Source organism: Balaenoptera borealis (assembly GCF_965194805.1).
Source record: "Balaenoptera borealis genome assembly, chromosome: 2".
In the NCBI taxonomy this organism is placed as follows: domain Eukaryota; kingdom Metazoa; phylum Chordata; class Mammalia; order Artiodactyla; family Balaenopteridae; genus Balaenoptera; species Balaenoptera borealis.
Window position 1 is genome coordinate 107,549,801 of NC_138867.1, and position 25,607 is coordinate 107,575,407.

Here is a 25,607-nt window from a genome sequence, read left to right on the forward strand (position 1 = left end):
TTATATTTAGATTTTCATTCGCCACAGCCCATGAGTTAGGAAAGCCATCTTTAAGCAAGTAGATTTCTGAATAAGTGAAACATATTTGCATTATAAACAGATAAGCCCCAAAGTAAGATAAAACCTATAGGAACCACACAGGAGCAACTTTCTCCAATTATGTGAAGAAAGAGAGTTTTTCAAATCCTGGCATCCCTCTTGGGCTGTGACACTCACAGAAGCAAAGCAAGTCATAGGTGGAGCGTAGCCTCTACGGGCCGTCGGGTTGCCTTATAGGTCATCTGCCTACACACCAGGTCTCCGATTGCAGAGACACGGAGTATGGCTATCAGTAAAGCTCAGACCATTTCCCAACACAATCACACTTTGCAAACAGTATAGTGTACGTGGTACAAATCCTACTGTTACCGTTGCCCTTGCCCCTGGGCAGGGGGGCTTGGCAGAGAGCAAAGCTGCCAGGAGTGTGGGTCCTCCCACAGCACAGGGCACCAGTGCTCACTGTTGGTGGCAGTCGGTGGAGGAAAAGGACACAGACCCTGAGATGCTATAAACATTGATTGATTTGCCATGGATTGAGACATTTTGCAAATAAATTTTTAGAAACTTTTGAAAAACAATTTTGAGTTTTTAATAAGAAAGCTCTGTAATAGCAAAAGTTGAGTGCATCAGAATTTTATAAGAATTTTTGCAGAGACGGGGGGGAAAATGTGCTTGTGTTATGAGAAAAAGAAGTACATTTAACATGTCTTGTAGGGATACATGCACAAATGGCCTCCATTTTTTTTTTTTCAGCTTACCAAAAAAGTACATCTCTTACTTTGGGATGTGTTTATTGCTAACTACCTAAATGTGATAGACGCAAGGGGTCACGGGGGCCTTCCATCAATTAACAAAAGCGTGGTGCCCTAGGCCCAGACCCACTGGGGAAAGATTCCATCTCACCCATGTGCCATAACGCTGGCTTGCCAACTCGTCTTTTCTTTAAAACAACAGAAAAAGCAAGCTTCAAACTGTGGCAAAATTTGAATTACAAAGAATATAATGATAAACATGAGGTACCATTTCAAAGCATAAAAACTAAGGATTTCAGAGCACACAGACTTGGAAGAAATTTTGAATGGCTAACTAAAAGAGGGCACCCTTGCTGGTATTAGGTTACACTAAGAAGATGTATGCTTATTTTGTAATTGAACGTCTTTTAATGATTTAAATCAGTAAAATTCAGTTCACCCATAAAAGTTCTCATCCCTTTTGCTCTTTATAAAATGTTTTTATCCAACGCAAATAGCCCCTAATATTTAAGATTCTTAACTGGCTGATCCCTTTATGTAACATCAAACAATTAGATACTTCTTTTCAGTGTTTAGCAGATTAATTACATAAAATGGAAACTGGATTTCACTCAACTTCTTTGTAACTACCATGAGTAAGATGTTAGTTAGCTGTTTAAGGGAAGAAAGATAGATAAGCAAAGCTTTTCTACCCAAGTAGCTCACAACCAAAAGAATCACTGTAGGGGCTGGAGAGTGAAAATAGTAGGTGTTTGTATGGTTCCCAGATAGACTGCAGCACAGTATTAAGCTGCAGGATCTGTGTATGTTATTTTCCTGAAGTATTGCCCCTGAGTTGCCAAATTTGCATATAACCAAGGCAATTTAATTGGAAGTTGGCAATGGTGTGAGGAAAAGGAGAATATTATGTGCGAAAAAAAAGCACATTACAGGCATTTTCAATGTTACATTTTTAATTAAGCTGAATATTTTATTAGATTTGGCTGTCTCCACTGTTACTGTTGAAATAAGTTAATCAAATATAGACACTGTTCTCAGAGAATTTAATCCTGAAATTTTTGTTTTCTCCAGTGTTTCAGTTTAGTCTTATTCTTGAAGAGATAAAAACTGTAACGACACTCCCCTCCCCCCTATTTTTAAATTCAGTAGATGTTTTAAAAATGTGATGGCAGAAGGATAGGGAAAGGTAAGGGGAGCAAATAGCCTTTCTTAAAGCTAAGAAAGGAGAATATTTCTGAATGGGACACGTGTCTCAAACAATCAAACATTTGTCCACTGGGTGCCACTGTCTTCCTTACCAGGCTAGGCCACTTTGTGGTTGCAAAAAGAGAAACTGTCTTTAGTGGTCCAGACAATGATGTGTGTGTGTGTGTGTGTGTGTGTGTGTGTGTGTGAGAGACAGAGAGAGAGAGAGAGAGAGAGTGTGTGTGTGTGTGTGTGTGTGTGTGTGTGTGTGAAGGAGTATTTTTTCCTGTTTACGTGTATACATGTTAAGGCTTTTTTTTTTTTTTGAATTTCTTTATTGGAGTATAATTGCTTTACAATGGTGTGTTAGTTTCTGCTTTATAACAAAGTGAATCAGCTATACATATACACATATCCCCACATCTCTTCCCTCTTGCGTCTCCCTCCCTCCCACCCTCCCTATCCCACCCCTCTAGGTGGTCACAAAGCACAGAGCTGATCTCCCTGTGCTATGCGGCTGCTTCCCCCTAGCTATCTATTTCACACTTGGTAGTGTATATATGTCCATGCCACTCTCTCACTTTGCCCCAGCTTACCCTTCCCCCTCCCTGTGTCCTCAAGTCCATTCTCTAGTAGGTCTGCGTCTTTATTCCTGTGCTGCCGCTAGGTTCTTCATGACCTTTTTTTTTTTTTAGATTCCATATATATGTGTTAGCATACGGTATTTGTTTTTCTCTTTCTGACTTGCTTCACTCTGTATGACAGACTCTAGGTCCATCCACCTCACTACAAATAACTCAATTTCGTTTCTTTTTATGGCTGAGTTAAGGCTTCTTTTAAATACCATTAATTTAGGATTTGTCACAAAGACAGTGGGAATGCTAGCTGGCTTTCGCTGGTAATCCAAATCATTTTGTCAGATGGGCTGGCCTGGTGGGCTAGAAACAAGCGGGAAGAGGAGAGGAAATGTCGAGGACAAAGATTTGTGCTGGAACTAAGGAGTGGAAGCTCATGGTATTGTCAACCAGTGGGTCCTGCCTTTGCGAAACTTCTGAATTTTGACATTAGCTAAATTCTTACCTCCTGGCTCTGCCTCTTAGTGATGCACATAGAACTAACCCAGATAGATGCCTCGGGGTTCATCTACACTAAACGCCTGTTGGTCCTGGGCCTCAGGTTACTTAAATTGAACCTTTCTAGGGTCGCTTCCAGCAAGGTCTCTGTTGGCTCACTGTGCAAAAGAAGGAACTTAGTGAGGAAATAAGGAGACTGTGGTGCTTCCTCTGTGAGGTCACAGACTTCTTTGTTGGATTCCCTTAGCTAACAATTACTCTTTATTTCCCTGCGGTCATGCCACTAGTGTCAAAATAAAAGAAATATGACATCAGGATAACTTGCAATTAGTACTTTTAACTGGGGCTGTTCACAGCTCTAAGAAGTAAGTTTGCAGCAAGTCAGCTGGCCAGAGTGAGAAAGGGACATAAGAATCCATCTCTTTTCCTGGGTAATAATTGTAGATAATTCAAAACATTGCCAAGTTTTGCTAAAGAAAATACTTGATTATATTTCCTGCAGGTTAAGACCCGTGGCGGGAAATGCCTGGAAATTAGGTAGTAGAGAAAGGACTAGACAAGGAGACACAGGAAAGAAGGAAAAGAGTCAAGAGGAGAAAAAAGAAGAGTGAAAAGGTTTCAGGGGAAACTCATAACAAGGAAGTTTTTGCCTGTGTGCTGGCTTCTATCCCCAGTGCACACGGGAGGGACAAAGAAAGGGGCTCCGGGGGTTGCAGTTGATGACCGTACGTGAGCAAAGAGATTGCACAGTTTTTGTGCTAAGAGAGTGTCAGGAGAAGCCACAGTGTCAGAGTGGAGCACAGATCCAGAGAGCCGCCAGCGCAGAGGGACGCAGGAGGCCAGTTCCTGAGACGTTTCCTCTGGGAGCAGTGTCGGCCCAGTGTGCCTCAGTCATCACCAGCCTCTGGTTCCCGGCTCCCAGCAGCAGACCCGAGAGAGCTCCGGCTTTGTTTCTGCCCCAGGACTTGCTTTATGACCTTGGGCAGTTCCCTTAGTCTCTCTCAGTCACAGCGGTCTTATGCAGAAGAGGGTGAACGCACTGGTTTCATAGGGCTGTAGTGAGGATTGAACGAGAGGAGTGTACCTGGTTCTCAGTAGGTTCTCAATGAATGTTAATTTATCTCTACCGCTGCTAGTGGTCATAACAGAACTGTATTTTCTGAGTCATATGTCATGGGCTTGTGTGTGTGTGTGTGTGTGTGTGTATGTAAGTTTCCTTTTCTACTGATGTCTCTCAAAGTGTTTGAAAGACACCCAGATCGCAACACAGTGGCTCTTCTCCGGTGCTCACAATCTCAGTCTTTCAACCAGGAAAGGTCCCCTTCCCACCCCAGCTCCCCTGTCCTAGCTGGCTTTTTTACCACCCAGCGTTCTCTTCTCTTCTTTCTCAGCTCCTCATTTGGTAAAGGGACTTTAGTACTTTAACCTTCTTTCCGCTTCATCTCTTAAGTCTTCTGTTTCTGCCCGTTCTCTGATTTTGCCAAGATTGGGAGCTGAATTGCCCATTCAGCTCTGGTATCTGGTCTTTTCAGAGTTTGGGGGCGGGGAACTGGGGAGTGAGGGGAATCTGTGGTTATTGTCTCACCAAGGAGGTGAATCCAGTAACAATTATGTAGTCAGAATTAGCTTCAGGCGTCTTTTGGATACCATACCTAGCAAAACATTAGTTATATATTAAGTGTGGCATATACGATAGCTGCGAAAGAGATGTCATTATTTGAAGCAAGAGCTAGGAGGTGGGAAGCTTGGTGGGGAACTTGATCTTTTTTTCTACCAACTGTTTTTCCCAGGTAGGAATAAGACATAGACAAGACACAGCAAGGGGCCCTTGATGGTCTTTGGAGCATAAAAATAATTTTGCCCTTTTTGTTTTCATAAAGAGAGATTTATTGGTGACAAAGTGCCGAGAAATTTCAATGGAGAAGAACATGCTAGTTTTATTTCTCAACTTTTGAAAAAAGCACATGGGAGTCTTTTTCTTACTTCTTAGTCATAGCTCATATACCAGTTAGGCATAGTTTCCCCCTTACCTGATGAGAGAGACATTTCCAAAAGCCCCAAATAAAACTAGTAACAGCAGCTTCCTGTATCCTCACTCTTTACTGAACTGGACCAATTATGTTATATGCAAAGACGATTCCTTTCCCTTTCTTTTTTCCCCTGGGATCTCCCTGTCTAAGGTTCTCTTCCATCTTAAAGAATAGCAGAAGCAATAATGGAGACAAAGCATGAAAGGGGGTGTAGTGGGGTGGTGGTTAAGTTCACATCCTATAGGGATTCAGGCCTGGTACCAGACCCCTGCAGTGTATTGCCAATGGCAGGCAGAGTAGAGAAATTGACATTCATTAAGCACCTATAGTGTTCCAGGTACTGTGCTTCAATTGACAGACATTTCATTTGATCCACACAAGAACCCTATTAGGGCACTACTATTATAATCCCCATGAGGAAAATGAGACTCAAAAACGTTAAGCCATTTTCCCAAGGTCATACAGTTAATAAACAGTGAGGCTGATATTAGAACATAAGTATTTTTAAAATTCAAAGACCCTGTTCCTAAGAACGTGTGGTCATAGGTCAAAGCCATTTAAAGAAGTTTCCTACTCAAGCAGCACTGAACAAAAAGAACTCACCCTGGTTCCCAAACTGGAACCTAGAGGCTTGTTAGATAGATTGCTGGGTCCCACCCCCAGAGTGTATGATTCAGTCCATCTGGGGTGGAGGTCAAGAATGTGCATTTCTAACAAGTTCCCACTCTACACTGAAGTGAATTTCCAGCCCTAACCCAAACCAAATGGTGAAGAGGAACCATCACTCTTGCTTTGCACCCCCCAGCTCCACAGTAACTAAGTGAATCAGTGAGGATTAATCTTGGGTACATAAAACAAACAACCCAAATAAGAGTGGCCTAAACAAGTAATCGAGTAAGTCTGGACACAGGGAGCCCAGAATAGGCTCAGGAGCTCCGCAGCTCTCAGAGGCCTGGGCTTGGTCTCCACGCATTCACAAACATAGCTTCCATCCTCAGGGTCCAAGAGGCACCTGCAGCTGCGGCCATTCATGAAGTCAAGTAGCATGAAGATGAAAAAGGCAAGTGCAAAATAGGGACGGACAACTGCCAACTGAGCAGCCTCTTTGAAGAGCTTTTCTCCAAAACTCACCTAATGAATTCTTACATATGCCTGACCATGGTTAATATCATGGGGGCTAGGAAATATGGATTTTTAACTGGGCACATTGTCACCCCAAGAGTATAAGGGTTTTTGTTTTTTTTTTTTACTAAGAAGGGGAGAATGGATATTAGGTTAGCAAATATCTGCTTTGCTCATCCAACCCCTTCACCATACTGTTGCATGTAGTGCTTTGTCTGGTAACATCAAGGTTCTTTTGCATGTAAATATCCAGTTTTCCTAGCACCATTTGTTGAAGAGACGATTTTTCCCCATTGAATGGTCTTGAAAGCCTTGTCAAAAATCAATTATTCAGGGGTTTCCCTGGTGGCGCAGTGGTTAAGAATCTGCTTGCCAATGCAGGGGATACGGGTTCGAGACCTGGTCTGGGAAGATCCCACATGCCGCGGAGTGACTAAGCCCGTGAGCCACAACTACTGAGCCTGCGCGTCTGGAGCCTGTGCTCCGCAACAAGAGAGGCCGCGATTGTGAGAGGCCCGCGCACTGCGATGAAGAGTGGCCCCCGCTCTCCGCAACTGGAGAAAGCCCTCGCACAGAAACGAAGACCCAACACAGCCAAAAATAAAATATAAGTAAATAAATAAATTAAAAAAAAATCAATTATTCATAGATGCATGGCTCTATGGACTCTCAATTCCAATGCTCTATAATGGAATGACTTTCAGCAGTTATTTCTGGTTGTAAATCTCAGGTGAATTTTTGAGCTGGAATTTAGAGTGAGTCTTCTGGGTCCTTTACCAATACTTTCTCTCAGTGTGAGAACTATCATGAACCCCTCTGACATATGCAATAGTTTCTGGCAATTGAACGAAGCTTCTAACTGATCTTTTACCTTTAAGACTGAGAAAAGTAAGCAGAAAACCAGAAAGACAAAAGACTAGTATGTTTGACTCTAATAACCAAAATTTATTCATCATTTTGTACCTAAGGCTCTAAAATAAACTCCCATTATTTGCGTCTTAGTGCTCAATCTATGTTTTCTTTAAGTTTAGGAATAGAAAGGATATAGATCTCCAGCAAATTTTTAGATGCTGAATATGTGTGTGAGTAGCTAAAAGTGATTTGATACATATTGAGATTGCCACCAAAAATGTTCTGGTTCTTTTTCCATTGTTTAAATGCAACAGTGGATCCCTTGATGTCAAGTTTATTTGAAAAAAGTAATGTGCCCTTGGTAGGAGTATTCATTTCTGCAAATGCTCAGAAATTATGCTTGATATGCCAATCTGAAATCATGAGTTTTTGTGAATGAGTTTTTGTTTTCCAATCTGTTTGGAAGTCTACTTTAATGCCACAAAATCACAAGCAGCTTGTTTGACTTGGAATGCGTTTCCTAATCACCATGAAACCAAGCAATTGAGAATTTTGTTAAACAATTTGGTTCTAGTTTATTTTATTGTGGAAGAGATCCCTCTTAACACACACACACACACACACACACACACACACACACACACACACCTCCTATCTAAGCAGTTGTCAATTTTAACCCTCTTACTGGATTGTTGCACACCAACTGGGAACCTCAGAGGATGTAAGGAAAGAATACAAGCTGGTGAAGAGATGTGTTGTTTTGAGTAGAGTCGAGCACAATGACAAATGGGCTTCTGTTGTCATTGTTGTTACAGGCGGGATGCTTGGACTTCTGGCCTGTTACATAACTAAAGACTTCCTTTTGCTTGTAAATGTCAAGATCAAACAGAGGTCAGTTTTAAATAGCGGACCCAGTGCTAATAAATGTGACTTTCTTGTCTAAGAAAAAGCAAATGCCTTGCCCCTTATAAGTCTTGGCTCTGCTGATAAGAGCAAGTATTTTTTTGCATGGGCATAACCTGCATTTTCTTCATAAAATTTTCTCAGAGATGGCAAACTAACTTTCACTTTGCTTAACCTCTACAAGGAAATTAGTAAATTAGGTGTACGCTTTTGTTGAATTATTCATTTATTCATTCAATAAAATATTTATTGAGCCCTTACTGTGAGCCAAGTGTTCTGCAAGGTACTCCTACGTATGTTAGCTCGTGTATTTTTCCCACTGGTCCTGGAAATTTGCATTCCCATTTTGCAAATGATGAAAGCTCTTTTGTGGGATTGCAGCCTGCTTGTCTGCTCTTTCTACACATTCTCCCTTAGTGACTTGCCTTTAGAGCACAATCCACCAAGAAGAACCAAGTTTTCATCATTAGTCCTGATCTTCCTCCTGACCCCAGACCTGGATATCCAACTGCCTACTGAATAGGCCCACCAAGGTTCTCAGAGGCAACTCAAACTCTACCTGTCCATTAGCTTCCTGCCCCAAGTCTGTTCCTGCTCTCAAATCCCCTAGGACAGGGAGAGGTGCCACCTGCACCCCCTGTGGCTTATATCTGAAATCTGTGCTGCTTTGATTCTTTCTTCTTCCTCACCCCACACATTCAATTGCTAAGTACTATGAATGATTTCTCTCAAACGGTTCTTCAGTCCATCTTCTTTTCTCTATCTCTACCACCATTACCCTTGTCCAGGCCACCAACTGCAGAAACTTCTCCCTACTTTACTTTCATTATGGTCCTTGTTCGATGACTCATCAACACTATAGCCAGAGTGAAGATTCTACAACGCAGACCTCCTATTTCTCCTCGCTTAAATCCTAAATTAGCCCCCTAAATTAGCCCCCTGTCAGGATCAAATATATACTTCTTAACGGATTTTATAATCCTCTGTGGTCTAATCCCCTACTTATTTCTCCAGTTTTATCTTATACAACTCCCAGCATATTACTATGGCACCACTTTTAATTTCTTGAAAGGAATGTATTCTCTCTTACTTTCTTATCTATAAAAAAACCAAAAGGCCTTGTTCCTTACAGTCAAGTTTTAATTAATGCATCCCTTTCCCTCTACTTCTGCAGAGAATTGCTCTGCTCTGTTTCCACCACCTCCTTTTCCATTAACCAACAAAACCCAACAAACTTCTCCCTTCAGATCTTCAATTAGGTGCACTTACTCCAAAATGCTTTTATTCCTCTTTCAAGTTTGAGTTAGATGTCCTTACTAGGTGCTCTCATAATCCTTCTCCCATTTTACCACCTTCCCCACCCCACCCCCACTAACTGGAATGGTCTATATCTCCCATTACACCATATGTTCCATGGAATAGAAGTACAGACAGTGATTTCCCTGAGGTCTCAAATCAAGTTAGGATTCATCCAGTCATCTCTCTGATGTCAAAGTTATGCTCTTTCCATTATAACAACTGGAGTTGATCCTATAGGCAATGGGGAGCCATTAAAGGGTTTGAAGTGTATTCAGATTTGCCCTCAGACAGAAAACTCTGTGTCTACTGAGAACAGACTTATTAGGAGACCAGAGTCAGGCATATCACGTGTCGGTGCTTGCAAAAATCCAGTTTAGAAATGATAAGTGCCTATTAGTAGTGAAGAGAAGAAAGAGACAAGAAATATTTACAAGATGGTTTGGTAATTAATTAAATGGAAAAGTAGTATTCAAGACTGATCCCAACCATTGCATCAAAAAGAATAAAATATCTAGGAATACACCTACCTAAGGAGGCAAAAGACCTGTACTCTGAAAACTATAATGAAGAAAATCAAGACAACAAAAACAGATGGAAAGATATACCATGTTCATGGATTAGAAGAATCAGTATTGTTAAAATGATCATACTATCCAAGGCAATCTACAGATTCAATGCAATCCCTATCAAATTACCAATGGCATTTTTCACAGAACTAGGACAAAAAATTTTAAATTTGTATGGAAACACAGAAAGTCCCAAATAGGCAAAACAATCTTGAGAAAGAAGAACAGAGCTGGAGGAATCATGCTCCCTCACTTCAGACTGTACTAGAAAGCTACAGCAATCAAAACAGTATGGTTTGAAAGCCCAGAAATAAACCCATGCACTTATGGTCAGTTAACCTATGACAAAGGAGACAAGAATATACAACAGAGAAAAGACAGTCTCTTCAATTAGTGGTGCTGGGAAAACTGGACAGCTACATGTGTAAAAGAACAAAATTAAAACATTCTCTAAAACCATATACAAAATTAAACTCAAAGTGGATTAAAGACCTAAATGTAAGACCAGATTAATTTCCAAAATATACAAACAGCTCATACAGTTCAATATCAAAAAAAAACCCAACCCAATCAAAAAATGAATAGAAGACCTAAATAGACATTCCTCCAAAGAAGACATACATATGGGCAACAGGCACGTTAAGAGGTGCTCAGCACTGCTAATTATTAGAGAAATGCAAATTCTGATCTCACACTGATCAGAACTGCCATCATCAGAAAGTCTACAAATAATAAATGCTGGAAAGAACGTGGAGAAAAGGGAACCCTCCTACACTGTTGGTGGGAATGTAAATCGGTAAAACCATTATGGAGAATAGAATGGAGGTTCCTTAAAAAACTAAAGATAGAGTTGCCATATGATCCAGCAATTTCACTCCAGGGCATATATCCAGAAAAGACGAAAACTCTAGTTCAAAAAGATACATGCACCCCCATGTCCATAGCAGCACCACTTCCAATAGCCAAGACATGGAAGCAACTTAAATGTCCATTGACAGATGAATGAGTAAAGAAATAAAGAAGATGTGATATATACACACACACACATATATGATACATATGATATAGAAGATGTTATATATATATATATGAATATTACTCAGCCATAAAATTGAATGAAATAATGCCATTTGCAGCAACACAGATGCACCTAGACATTATCAAAGTAAGTGAAGTAAGTCAGATAGAGAAAGACAAATATCATATGATATCACTTATACGTGGAATCTTAAAAAAATGATGCAAATTAACTTATTTACGAAACAGAAATAGACTCAGAGACATTGCAAACAAACTTATGGTTAACAAAGGGGAAAGGGGGGGAGGGATAAATATATATATATACTTCAATTTAAAAAAAGAGACTGATCCCAAGTTTCAGGTGACTGGATGATCTGTGGTCACCCCAGTTATCTTATGTTTGAATCATTAGATGTTAAAGGTGACATTTCCTGGGGCTTCCCTGGTGGCACAGTGGTTGAGAATCTGCCTGCTAATGCAGGGGACACGGTTCGAGCCCTGGTCTGGGAAGACCCCACGTGCCGCAGAGCAACTAGGCCCATGAGCCACAACTACTGAGCCTGCGCGTCTGGAGCCTGTGTTCTGCAGTAAGAGAGGCCACGACAGTGAGAGTCCCGCGCACCACGATGAAGAGTGGCCCCCGCTTGCCACAACTAGAGAAAGCCCTCACACAGAAACGAAGACCCAACACAGCCACAGTTAAATAAATAAATAAATAAATAGAATACCATGGCCAAAAATTAGTAAAAATACAAAAAAAAAAGAGGTGACATTTCCTATGAAAGGCTCCATGTAGGCTCAATGTACCCCATGTATGCCCTGGACTCTTCTCGACGCTTTGTAATTTGGATTTCTTCATTTAAGTCTTCTGAATATTTCAGTCTTTTGATACATCAGACCCTTAACCTATTTCTTAGAAATAGTTTTTCTTCTTCCTGTTTTTGAGTGCCTGGGGCTTCAAGAAGAAAATTTTAGATGACCATGTGTTTTGTATGAAGATCTCATTTATTAGCTTCAGGAACAGTTTAGTGCTTAAATTTAGAGTTGTATAAATATGAGTCTCTTGCAGTTATTGAATCGATGTATAGTGACAGGCTGTCCCTGATACCCTTTAGGGGATATCCAAGTCAAAACTATTTACGTAATAATACTAATAGTTTATTGACCTTTTCTACTATCATTCTTTCACATGTAGACAGAGAAGTTTTCTAGATGCTACATGAAAGACAACACAGATCAGGTATGAGAATCCAGCTGTCCTCTATTAAGCGGGACACTAAGGAGATTTGAGGAGAAAGAAAGACCCGTGAAAGAAACTCAAGGATAGCAGAATGCATATACCACAAGCCAGAGAGTGGAGAGTCGGTTCTGTGAGTCCTACCAGCAGGGGAAGCCTTTGCCCTGTTTCACAAAAGTGCTCTGAGAATGTAACAGGGAAGAGCCAAATCTGACTACATGTTGGATGTGTTTATTTTACTTTAACCTTTACTTACCGTTGCTTTTGTTCACTAAAAGTATACTGTCTCTACATAATGGCCTGCCTCGGGGAACCCTGCCCCTCTGCCTGAATGTTAAACCAAAGTGCCTTTGTTCAGGGAAACATCCGGACCCTGTCCACCTGCAGATGGATACAAGAAAAGAAAATAACACATCCCCTCCCGGAGGCCGGCCATTCCAGGGGATATTTGCAAAACTTATGGCCTTTTTACTTTACCTCCTCATCTCCTCCCCCTCTCTGTGCTATAAGAGAAACTGGCACCCAAACTCCGATAAGATGGTTATTCTGAGACTTTAGTCTGCTGTCTTCTCGGTCTGCCAGCTTTCCGAAAAAAGTCGTATTCCTTGCCTCAACACCTCAACTCTGATTTACTGGCCTGTCGTGCGGCGAGCAGAGCGAGCTTGGATTCGGTAGCAAAAATGAACCAGAACTTAAAGGGACCAGCTGTACCTGAGGAATGGGTCCTAGGCCTCTGCAGTTGTTGGCTTTAATTTCTTAGAACCTGATACTATTGCTTTCTGACTTTTATAACCAAACACTATCTTTACATGCAAGTCAGCGATTAATTGCCTCACCTTTTCCTGTTTCCCATTTCTCTCTGGTATATTTATCTATTCATATGGCCCAGAGGACTTATTTGAAGATTAAAGCCATCTTAGAAATCTCTATGTCTGGATCCCTAACTTTATATTTCAACTATCGATTGACTTTTTGGTGAATATTTCTATTTTCAGTCAGAGCTTAAATGTTTCTTCATTACTCAGAGTTCCCTGCTTCCTCCCACCCCAATTTGGGGCCGTTGTGGTTAAATTTGGTCCTTTCCAAATTCAAATGTTGAAGTTCTCACTCCTAGGACCTCAGAACACGACTTTATTTTTTGCAGATGTAATTAGTTAAAATGAGGACACGTTGGAATAAGATGGGCTCCTAATCCAATATGGCTGCATCCATATAAAAGTGGAAATTTGGACACAGACATACAGGGAGAAAGTCATGTGAGGATGAAGGCAGAGACAAAGGTCATGCTTCTAGAAGCCAAGGAATGCCAAAGATTGCCAGCAAATTGCCCAAAGCCAGAGAAGAGGCATAGAATAGATTCCTCGTCACAGCCCTCAGAAGGAACCAACCCTACCGACACTCAACCTTGAACTTCTAGCCTCCAGAACAGTGAGACAATAAATTTATTTTTAAGCCACTCAGTTTGTGGTACTCTTTAACAGCAGCCCTAGCAAACTAAAACAGGCGGTAATCATGCTTCTAAATTATAGGCCTTTGGAGGTCTATTTTAAGATGTGCATAAACCAAGGAATGGCTGGAAATAACTTGCTAAAGTAGAAATATTAATAAATGTAAAAGTCTGTTTTGTCTAGGATGGGGGTAGCATGAGGATTGGGGGTAGCATGAGGAATTTGTTGTTTGCTTTTAGCTGTAAAATTGAAATGAGACCAAACTGGTTCTGTGATCTAAAAGTATCTTCAGACATAGGGGTTCCTGCCCATTCCACAGGTAGGACAGGTAATTTTTCCAGTGCTTGCCTCGGTTATTTATTGCCAAGGAATTTCATAGCTTGTAGCCCAACATAGCTTGCAAAACTTTTAGCACAAAGGAAGCCTTTGTTTTTCAACGAAGTCACTACTCTCTGTAGCGTGAGCTCTACAAGGGTTGCCAAGACTCAATTTATTTGGAGTGGTTTTTTGAGTGACGTTGGAAACCTCGTCTACAGTATTAATTGCTGTGTCTGTGGGCATGAGTTGTGGAGGAGATGATCTAAGAGAACCGTCAATAAGAGGAGATAAACAAAACAATTCACATTACTTAATGGGGTGGTTTTAATAATTGTCCTCTGTGATAGATTAGGTGAACTGTGAGAGAAAGAGAGGATTTAAATACACTTGTGGCTGAAACATGTGGATAGGCGGTTCCATAAGAGAGGGAAGTCTGGGGAAGGTATAGAATATAAGGAGTTCATTCTGAATACATTAATTCTTTTTTTAAATTTATTTTATTGAAGTAGAGTTGATTTACAATGTTATGTTAATTTCTGCTGTACAGCACAATGATTCAGTTATACATATATATACAGTCTTTTCCATATTCTTTTCCATTATGGTTTATCCCAGGACATTGAATATAGTCCCCTGTGCTAAACAGTAGGACCCTTTTGTTTATCCATTCTATAGATAATAGTTTGCATCTGCTCATCCCAAACTCCCAATCCATCCCTCCCTTACCCCCTCTCCCCCTCGGCAACCACAAGTCTGTTCTCTATGTCTGTGAGTCTGTTTCTGCCTTGTAGATAAGTTCACTTGTGTCATATTTTAGATTCCACATATAAGTGATATCATATGGTATTTGTCTTTCTCTTTCTGAATTATTCACTTAGTATGATAATCTCTAGGTCCATCCATGTTGCTGCAAATGGCATTGTTTCATTCTTTTTTTTAATGAATATATTAACTCTTAGTTGCCTAGTAAATATTCAAATGACAATATTAAGTAAGTTGTTGGATATATGTATCCAACAAGCCAAGTGGTTGTATGTAAAAAAAATTGGGAATCATAAACATGTGTATAACTCGTGTTTCAACCATGGCACCTAATGAGATCAGCTAGGACTTTCAGATTTTGATACTTAGAGGAGTGGAAGAGGAGGAAAATCTAGCCAAGGAAACAAAGAATCAGGAAGAAATCCGGAGACTCGTGTCCTGGAAGCAGTAAAAAGAGAGTGTTTCACAAGGCATGGCATGCTCAAATGTGTAATATTTTACCAGGAGATTGAATAATATGACCAGAAATGTGTCCACTGCATTTGGAAAAATGAGAATCATAGGCAACCTAGGGAAGATCAGTCTCAGGGGAGTAGTGGAGGGCAGAAGGCAATCGAAGAGAGATTAAGAGAGGAAAATAATCCAGGGTAGCCCTCATCACAGCCACTGGGAAAATTTTCTTTTTTTTTTTTTTTTCTGTAACATAAAAAGGAGAGAGGTTAGGAGAGAGGGAGAGAGAATTCTGAGAATCTAATTTAAAACTCAGAATTTAGGGGTGCCTCTACTTCTCAGTTAAATGAACCAATTAATTATCTTTTTAATCTAAAGCAATTGGCATTAGCTTTCTATAACACAACTGAAATCGTCTTGACAAATAGAGAAATAAGAGGCATACCCAAAACTAAAACTTAGTACAACCCCTACCAAAGGAATACCCTCTGGCCTTTTTCTTGATTGTGACCATGGAAGAAAAGGACAAAGAAGGCTCCCAGAAGTCAGAAACAGAATCAATCAGATCAGAAACCTCCACTCACTGCACTGCCAGGACAGGCCTTAACATTGCTGACATATTGATAGACTGTGACATTTGCAGTGGCCTATGACAACTGTAAGTTGTTTCCTTTTTTTCTCTTTTTTTTAAAAAGGGAACAATACTGTGATTGTCCTGTTTTCCCTGTATTTTAGACATATTAGGGAGGGTACATTTAAATTTTGTCTTTAGGTGCCTATCATGATGAGTCTCATCTGGATTTGATTTAGAGAGATACGCACAAAATGTGAAGCCAGATGTAGGAACTCGAGATGACTTCGGGTTATCTCCTTTTGAGAGGGGAAGTGCATTTTCAGATTAATGTAGAATAGATGCATCATATTATGCAGGAGCATTTGGGGAAAAGCACATCCTCATGAGCATGAGGATATAATTGTGCCGAACACCCAGAGGGTGAATTTTAATTGGCCTCTGTTTTCATGTTTACTTTTTCTGGAGAATAGCTCCTTTAGGCTCCAATCTTTTAATAATCCTGGGGCTGTCAACCACAGTATTCCTGACTAGAGGGAATGGTCTTTAAGCATATGACTGAGGTCCAGTCAATTATGATATCCCATTTTCCTGACAATAAAGATCAATCCAGGAGTGGCCATATGAACATAGATGGGGCAAAAAAAAAAAGTCTTTTTTCAACTTGTTACTGGAGGACAAATTGTCTTACTATTCAGGACCTGAACCTGGAAGGCGATAGGTAACATCTTCCCCAATGTGTGAAGAAAGCTTGTCTACACTGGGAAATCATGAAGCCAACACATAGGAACAAGATATAGAGGTTAAAAAGAGACAGAATACTATGATTTCTTTGGAGTCTGTGGAATCTAGTTGTGAGTGAAACAAAAATCTACTTCTGACTCTCCAGTTATATAAGCCAATAATTTTTTTCTTAAAAAAAAAGAGTGAGAAGATTGTAAGGAAGTGACAACAGTGTGGGTAGGCAATCATTTTAAGAAGTTTGAGTGGGAAAAGGAGCATAGAAATGAGACTATGACTGGAGGAGGAAGTGGGGGAGTGTTCAACAGACAGCTTTTGTTTATGGGAATTACTATAACATGTTTATATGCTGAGCAGAATCATCCAGAAAGGGTGAGAGAATGAAGAAATGGATGGGGGGCGTGGGCTGTAGAAATTACAGGAGCAAATGCTTTTGACAGATAAAGGAGATAAGATTCAAAGCCAAGCAAAAGGTTTGGCTTTTGATAGAAGAATATCTTCCCCATTTGTTCAGGAAGAATGCTTTTTCTTTCAACTACCAGAAACCCAATTAAAGTAACATGTTAAGGCCCGCTATCATCGCACAAAAGATTAAGTCCAGAGATGGAGCAGTTCCAGGGCTGGTTAATTCTACAACTCAAGAATGTCAGCAAGAACACAGGTGTTATCCATCCTTTGCGCTACCATCCTCAGCGTTGAATGTATTTTACCATAATGTCTGCAACAATTCCAAGCATTACATGCGGTCAGAACATCCTGTGAAAAAGAGATGTTCTTCCTCATGTATGTCTTTTTTAAAAATCTGGTAAAGTCCTTCTCCTCAGGCTCCAAGGCCCTCTACTGGATTGCAGGCTCATGCCTAAAATCATTTTTTATGCATGGGAATGAGACCAACAAGACTGGCTGAGCAATTGTGATTCATTCCCTAGAGCTGCACAAGACCAAGTTTCCCTAAACACATGGCTTCTAGCTAATCCAAATTGGGTGTCTGGTAGCAAGGGATAAATGGGGAAACAACCGTTGGGAAACAGCTTAGCAGGGCCTGCTACAGTAAGGTTTAAATATTGGCTGATGAGAAGGTGAGGGAGTAGCCATCTGGCACTTTCTATTTTTTCAGTGAATTATTGATGAGGTGATCATTTGGGGATAGGGTTGAGGGTGGAATTTTGAAGGGAAAGAAAGCATGAAATGATATTTGAGGAAAGAGTACAGAGTAATAAATCGTTATCTCAGAGAAGAGGAAAGCCAATTTACTAGTAGTAAAATACGATATTCTGATGTCAGGGGAAGGTAGAGTACCTGTCTGAGATTTGAGTTCATTAATTTAGAATTAAACTCATCCAATTTTGTTATTTTTTTCAAATAACATTCAGTGAATGGATGTAATGATGACAATTTTCTTACCCACCGAGAGCTAACTAGAAAGTCATTTTATTTTAAAGGAGGTGAAATTCACATAAATACAATTAACCATTTTAATGGATGCAATTCAGTGGCATTTAGTGTGTTCACAATGTTGTGTAACCGCCACCTCTCTCGAGTTTCAACATTTTTTTCTTCATCCCAGAAGAATACTTTGTACCCATTAAGTAATGATTCCCCATAATGCCTACCACCCATCCCCTGACAACCGTTAATCTGCTTTCCGTATCTAATGAGTTTACCTATTCTGGATATTTCATACAAAAGGAATCATACAACATATGACCTTTTGTGTCTGGCTTCTTTCACTTGGCATAATGTCTTCAATGTTCATTCAAGTTATAGCAAGTATCAGTACTTCATTCCTTTTTATGGCTGAATAAAATTTCATTGCATGTATACAACACAATTTGTTTATATGTTCTTCTGTTAATGGACATTTGGTTTCTACCTTTTAGCTATTAAGAATAATGCTGCTATGAGCACTTGTCTACAAGTTTCTGTGTGGATATATGCTTTCATTTCTCTTGGGTACATACCTAGCAGTGAAATTGTTGGACCATATGGTCCATAGAGTAATTCTATTTTTAACTCTTTGATGAATGACAAAACTGTTTCCCACAACAGCTATACCATCTCACATTCCCTCTAACAACGTACAAGCGTTCTTATTTCCCTACATCTTCACCAACGCTTTCTATTTTTTATTTTTTAAATCGTAGGCCTATACACACTGTTATGTTTAAAATAGATAACCAACAAGGTCCTACTATATAGCACAGGGAACTCTGCTCAATATTCTGTAATAACCTAAATGGGAAAAGAACTTGAAAAGAATAGATACATGTATGTGTATAACTGATTCACTTTGCTGTACACCTGAAACTAACATGACAACATTGTTAATTAACTATACTCCAATATAAAATTTAAAAAAATCATAGTGGCTGTGAAGTGAAATGTCATTATGGTTTTGATTTGCATTTTCTTAATTAATGATCATATGTTGAACTTTACTAAAATTAGGAAACGTCCAATTTTATTGATACAATTATTAATCACAATTGCAGAAATAGATTTACAGTACCACATATCAATAACAAAATGGGAAGGCAATGAAACATTAGAGACATCTTGTAAAGTTGCAAAGAAACACACAGTAGGCTAAAAATCTACAGTTAAACCATGGTTTCACAAGAGGTTATTTCATTTCTGCATTTTTGCAGTATGTTATTCCTTGTGGTTATTTTTCTCTTTACCAACTTGTCCAGATTTGGCTTCACGTGTAAGAATTTTCTGGTCTTTGTCAAGTTTTAGCCTGCTGATCGCTACCTTGCTCTGGTGAATGCCCGTATGAACAGTTGTGCCATCAGCCTTCTCACAACGCACCTGCTTGATGTAGATGGCCTATTTTTTTCTGCACACCTGGACTACCTTGCTGATTCGCTAACCTCTGTAGTGTCCTCAAACCACCCAGACCTCGTTGTCCTTGTGGATGGGCATGAGCAGATGTACTTCTGCTGCAGCTCCTTGGAGAGCAGGGACGGCATGGTCTTCCTGTGCACATGAGGGGACACTGAAGTAATGTTTGTAATTTTTGTTGCCTCCTGAGATCAGGAAGGCATCAAACTTCATGCTAACGACAATCTGGTACCAGGCATGCTTTCAAACACCTCTTCATGTGTTTGTTGGCCATTTGTATACCTTCTTTGGAGAAATACCTATTCAAGTCCTCTCCCCATCTTTTTTTTGTTTTTTTTTTTTTGGCCTCACGGCATGTGGGAACCCACCAGAGATTGAACCCATGGCCCCTGCAGTGGAAGCCACGAGTCTTAACCACTGGACCACCAGGGAAGTCCTTCCTCTGCCCATTTTTTAATTGGGTTTTCTCTCTTTTTGCTGTTGGGTTGTAAGAGTTCTTTATACGTATATTCTGGATACTAAATCTTTATCAGACATATGATTTGCACATATTTTTTCTTGTTCTATAGGTTATCTTTTCACTTTCTTGATAATGTTTTTCCTGCACAAAATTTTTAATTTTGATGAACTCCACTTTAACTATTTTTTATTTTGTTGCTCCTGCTTTTAGTGTCAAATAATCCATTGCCAAATTCAAGATCTTGAAGATTTTTCCCTGATTTCTTCTAAAAGTTTTATAGTTTTTGCTCTTATATTTAGATCCATGTTGAGTTAACTTTGTTTATGGAGTGAGATAGGGGCGGAACTTCATTCTTTTGCATGTGGTTATACAGTTGTTCCAGCACCATTTGTGAAGAGACTCTTCTTTACCTATGGAATGGTCTTGGCACTCTTGCTGAAAACCAACTGACCATAGATGTTTGGGTTTATTTCTGAACTCTCAATTCTATTCCATTGGTCTGGTTGTCTATCTTTATGCCAGTATTACACTGCTTTTAATTACTATAGCTTTGTAGTACATTTTGAAATTGGGAAGTGTGCGTTCTCCAACTTTGTTCTTCTCTTACAAGATCGTTTTGGCTATTCTGGGTCCTTGAGATTCCATACGAATTTGAGGCTTGGCTTTTCCATTTCTGCAAAGAAAGCCATCGTAATTTTAGTAGGGATTGCCTGAATCTGTGGTTAGCTTTGGGAGTTTTGTCATCTTAACAATATTAAGTTTTGCAACACATGAACATGAGATATTTTTTAATTTACTTAGGTCTTCTTTAATTTCTTTCAGCAATGTTTTGTAATTTCCAGTGTATTGCTCTTTCACCTCCTTGGTAAAATTTATTCCTTGGTAGTATATTCTTTTGGATACTATTGTGAATGGAATTATTATATTTCTTTTTTGGATTGCTCATTGCTGGTTGTATTAATCATGCCTTTTATTTTCTGTAATTCAGATGATTTGACATCTGAGGCCTTGCTGACCCTGGAGAGACTGCCTCCCCCAGTGCTTGCCAATCCCTAGAGATAGTAAAGGACTTCCCTGTGAGTGTGCCTTTCTTGTGCAAACTAACCAATTCAAAGCCTGCACCCCACCACCTCCTCTAACAGGCTCTCATACTCAGGGCCACTATTCCCCTGTCCTAATCACCCCAGGTACAGGTACAATACAACTAGGGACAACCCTGATGTTCCAGAGCCCACTGAAGCTATTCAAACTAGCCAATCCTACCCCTGCTTATATTTACTAACCCCTTCCTTCCCACTGAAACTACAATAAATGCTCTTGTCCACATTTTCCCCTTGCTTCCTCTACTTCCTTACTGATCCTGTAATTCCCGTGTGCTCCCCAGTCACCATAGCGTGACCCTCTCATTATGTGGCATGCCCCCTCCTCTTGGGGACTGTGAGTAACAAACTATCTTTCCAATGACGATCATCTCCTGATCTGTTGACCTCACTACACCTGAATAATAATAAAACCTACATTTTAAAACACAGGGGTATAGCAACCCAAATTGACTTTTGTATGTTTATCTTGTACCCTGAAACTCTACTAAATTCACTTATTAGCTCTAGTAGTTATTTTTTTTTTGCAGATTGTTTGAAATTTTCTATATGTAGAATCATGTTGTCTTCACATAGAGACAGTTTTATTCTTTCATTTCCGGTTTAGATTTTTGTTTTTTCTTCCTTACTTGGTCTGGGTAGGACTTTCAGTACAAAGTTGAATAGCAGTGGAGAAAGCAGGCATCCTTGTCTTGTTCCTGATCTTAAGGGAAAAGCTTTCCATCTTTCAACATTGAATATGATGTTAGCTGTGGGTTTTTCATAATTGCTCTTTATCATGTTGAGAAAGCTTTCTTCTATTCCTAGTTTGCTGAGTGTTTCTATCATATCATGAATTTTGTCAAATATTTTTTCTGTACCTACTGAGATGATCATGTTGTATTTTTCCTTCATTCTACTAATGTAGCATATTATCGTAATTGTAGGTTTTTTAATGTTCGACTGCCCTTGCATTCCTGGGATAAATTCCACTTAGTTGTGGTGTATACTCTTTGAAATGTGCTGTTGGATCCAGTTTGCTAGTATTTTGCTGAGGATTTTTGCATCTATATTCTTAAGTGATACTGGTTTGTAGTTTTCTTGTAGTCTCTTTGTGTGACTTTGGTATTAGGGTAATGTATTGGGAAGTATTCTCTCCTTTTCTGTTTTTTAGATGAATTTGTGTGGAATTAGTGTTAATTTTTCTTAAAATGTTTGGTGAATTCACCAGTGAAGCCATCTGATGCTGGACTTGGTTGAAGAAAGTTTTTAATGATTCAATCTCTTTATTTGCTATAGGTCTGTTGAGATTTTCAAATTTTCTTGAATCAGTTTTGCAATTTGTGTCTTTCTAGGAATTTGTCCATTTCATCTAGATAATATAATCGGTTTGCATCCAGTTATTCATAGTATTCTCTCATAATGCTTTCAATTTCTCTAAGGTTGGTGGTAATATCCCTACTTTCACTTGTTTTTAGTTACTTTTTTCTTTTCTCTGTTTTTCAGTCAACATAATTAAAGATTTGTCAACTTTGTTGATCACTTCCAAGAACCAAATTTTGGTTTCATTGATTCTCTCTATTGTTTTTCTATTCTCTGTTTTGTTTATTTCTGCTTTAGTCTTTATTATTTCCTCCTTCTACTGGCTTTGGGTTTAGTTTTCTCTTCTTTTTCTTCAAGTTCTTCAAGGTATGAAGTTAGGTTGCTGATTTGACATATTTCTCCTTTTTTAATGTACATGTTTTCAGCTATAGATTTCCCCCTGGCACTGTCTTCACTGCATCCTCTAAGTTTTAGTGTGTTACGTTTGTGTTTTTCTTTTCATTTGTCTCCACCAGATATTTAATTTCCCTTGTGATTTCTTCTTTGACCCATTGATTCTTTAAGAATGTCTTGTTTATTTCCATTTATTTTCAAGTTTCTCAGTTTTTCTTTTGTCCTTGATTTCTAGGTTCATTCCATTGTGATTGGAGGAGGTACTGTGTATAATTTCAATCCTTTTAAACTAATTGAGAATTATTTTGTGGCCTAATATATGGTCTATCCTGGAGAATGTGCCCTGAGCACTTGAGAAGAATGTGTATTCTGCTATTGTTGGGTGGATTGTCCTATATATGTCTGTTAGGTCTAGTTGGTTTGTAGTGCTGTTCAAGTCTATTTCCTTATTAATCTTTTGTCTACATGTTCTATCCATTATTAAAAGTAGGGTAATAAAGTATCTAGTTACTCTATGACTATTTATTACTATCTATTTCTCTCATAAATTCTGTTATTAGTTGTCTCATATATGGAGGTCTATTGTTTGACACATGTATATTTATAATCTAGATGAATTAACACTCTTATCAATATATATCCTTCCCTGTAGTTTGTAAAAATTTGACTTGGCATCTATTTGATGTTATCTGATATTAGTACAGCCACCCCAGCTCTCTTTTGGTTACTATTTGCATGGAATACCTTTTTTTTATCCTTTCACTATTTGTTTCTTTGAGTTGGAAGTTAGTCTCTTATAAGCACAATATAGTTGGATCATTTTTTTAATTCATTTTGCTAGTCATTGTCTTTTAATTGGTGGGTCAAATCCTTTTACTTTCAAAGTACTACTCATAATAAAGGACATAATTCTGCCACTTTGCTACTTGTTTTCTATACACCTTATATTTTTTTGTTATTCAACTCTTCCATGTTGTCTTCTTTTGTGTTTGATTTTTTTCCTACTGTACCATTTTAATTCCCTTTTCATTTTCTGTATCTTCTTTAGTTATTTGCTCCTATAATATGTATGTTAGTATACTTGGTAGCTGTCCATAGTGTCCACAAATCCCTTAGGCTTTGTTCATTTCTCTGTATTTTTCTTTTTTTCTGTTCCTCAGACCAGGTAATTTCAGTTGTCCTATCTTCAAGTGTGCTGATTCTGTCATCTTCCCATTTATATCTGCTATTAAAACATTTTAGTGATTTTTTTCATTTCAACTATTTTGCTTTCCAACTCCAGAATTTCTACTTCGTTTTTTAAAAATAACTTTTACCCCTTTATTCATATCCCCTACCTGTGCATACATCATTCTTCTAATTTTCTTTGCTTCTTTGCCCACGGTTTCTTTCAGCTCTTTGAGCATATTTAAGATACTTAATTTAAACTATTCATCCACTAAGTCCAAAAGTCCAATGTCAAGGTTTCCTCATGGATGTTTTTTATCAATTTCTTTTTGATTTTTTCAATAAATGAGACATACTTTAATTTGTGAGCTTTGTAATTTTTCATTGAGAACTAGACATTTTGAATAGTACAATGTTGTAACTCTGAAAATCAGATTTTTCTCCCTCCCCAAGAATTGCTGTTTTTGCTTATTGAACCCTATAGTTGTATATTTGTTTAGTTACTTTTCCAAACTAATTTTGCAGAGACCATATTTTTTGGCATGTGTGGTCACTAAAGTCTCATATTCCATTACCTCTGTAGTTAGCCAGTGACCTGACAGAGATTTCCTTGAATGCCAGCATCTTTCTTCATCAAGCACTTCCCTGGATGCTGAAAGTGTTCTCCAGAGCTTGGAAATGGTTTGTTCTGACAGTTCTTGCCAGCTCAAAAATTATTTAAGTGGGAGGACCAATTCCTGGAGCTTCCTACTCTGCCATCTTTTTGAAGTCCAAGTCACTTTGTTTTAACTATCATCTTGAATACCAATATAAAATATATAAGTACCCCTTCTTGACTGCATCAATAAACTGTGCAATGAATACAGTTTATCTTTCTTTGACTTTTAACTGTATTGCATTACCTTTATGATGATCTTTTATTGAACACTGAGGTATATATTAAAAGTTGAATTTTTAGTGGATTTACACAGCCAGTTGTAAATTTTAGTGGATTTATAACTTTCATGTATAATATGAAAGTTGTCACTTTGTTTTACATAATTCTTATGACAAACGTAGCTCATGCTTTTAAAATCATCTCTTCCCTCCAAATTTGTTAGAATCAAGGGCAGAGGAGAAGGGGCCTGCTCTTCAAAAATCAAAGGAAGAATATTAGCCTCCCAGCATCATGTGAACCATATGTTCCAGCAAAGATAGCTAATTAGGATACAGAAAATTTGATTATTTAAATAATAAATGCATTTCTACCCTCTTTTTGTAAGCAGATACCTGATACTAAGTTGCACTGAGCTTTTATTTTTATGCTCTTTCCAAAGAGTAACTCTGTAAAACCAAACAGTTCTTATGAAAAAAGAAAAAGAGAAAAGGAAAAAAAAGCAATAAAAAGGATCCAATGCCCAAGGTCCCCGAGTTTTTAAATTCAAATGTGATATCTTGCAGCTGCTAGCTTGGATGTCCACTTACTTACTTTGATGTCTTGTTTTCTATCCCATAATCTGAATTTGAATTTAAGCAGCATTCCTAAGGGCTTCCTGAATTGAAAATTAAATTTTGAAAAGTTCTAAAACCCCCATCAAAACAATAGAGTCAATTCAAAATGGCAGCTAGTATCTTGCAACTCAGCAATAGAGTACATTTTTTTTTTAAATAAATTTATTTATTTATTTATTTATTTTTGGCTGTGTTGGGTCTTTGTTGCTGCGCGCGGGCTTTCTCTAGTTGAGGCGAGCAGGGTTTACTCTTTGTTGTGGTGCGCAGGCTTCTCGTTGCGGTGGCTTCTCTTGTTGCAGAGGACGGGCTCTAGGTGCGCGGGTTTCAGTAATTGTGGCTTGCGGGCTCTAGAGCGCAGGCTCAGTAGTTGTGGCTCACGGGCTTAGTTGCTCCACAGCATGTGGGATCTTCCTGGACCAGGGCTTAAACCCATATCTCCTGCATTGGAAGGCGGATTCTTAACCACTGTGCCACCAGGGAAG

The 25,607-nt window shown here is 38.9% G+C and overlaps 1 protein-coding gene and 3 long non-coding RNA genes across 6 annotated transcripts in view; 3 read left to right on the forward strand and 1 right to left on the reverse strand.

The window, feature by feature from the left end:
* LOC309623678 overlaps positions 1 to 25,607 on the forward strand; it is a 423,847-nt gene that overhangs the window by 273,525 nt on the left and 124,715 nt on the right. The gene's annotated exons all lie outside the window — the stretch shown is intronic.
* Positions 1 to 25,607, reverse strand: part of LOC309623671 — a 386,864-nt gene that overhangs the window by 215,008 nt on the left and 146,249 nt on the right. The window lies entirely within an intron of this gene.
* CCDC192 (coiled-coil domain containing 192) overlaps positions 1 to 25,607 on the forward strand; it is a 55,381-nt gene that overhangs the window by 14,669 nt on the left and 15,105 nt on the right. The window lies entirely within an intron of this gene.
* On the forward strand, positions 903 to 25,273 carry LOC309623676. Its single transcript, XR_014241455.1, has 2 exons — positions 903 to 6,537; positions 6,851 to 25,273. It is a non-coding gene; the product is annotated as an uncharacterized lncRNA (long non-coding RNA).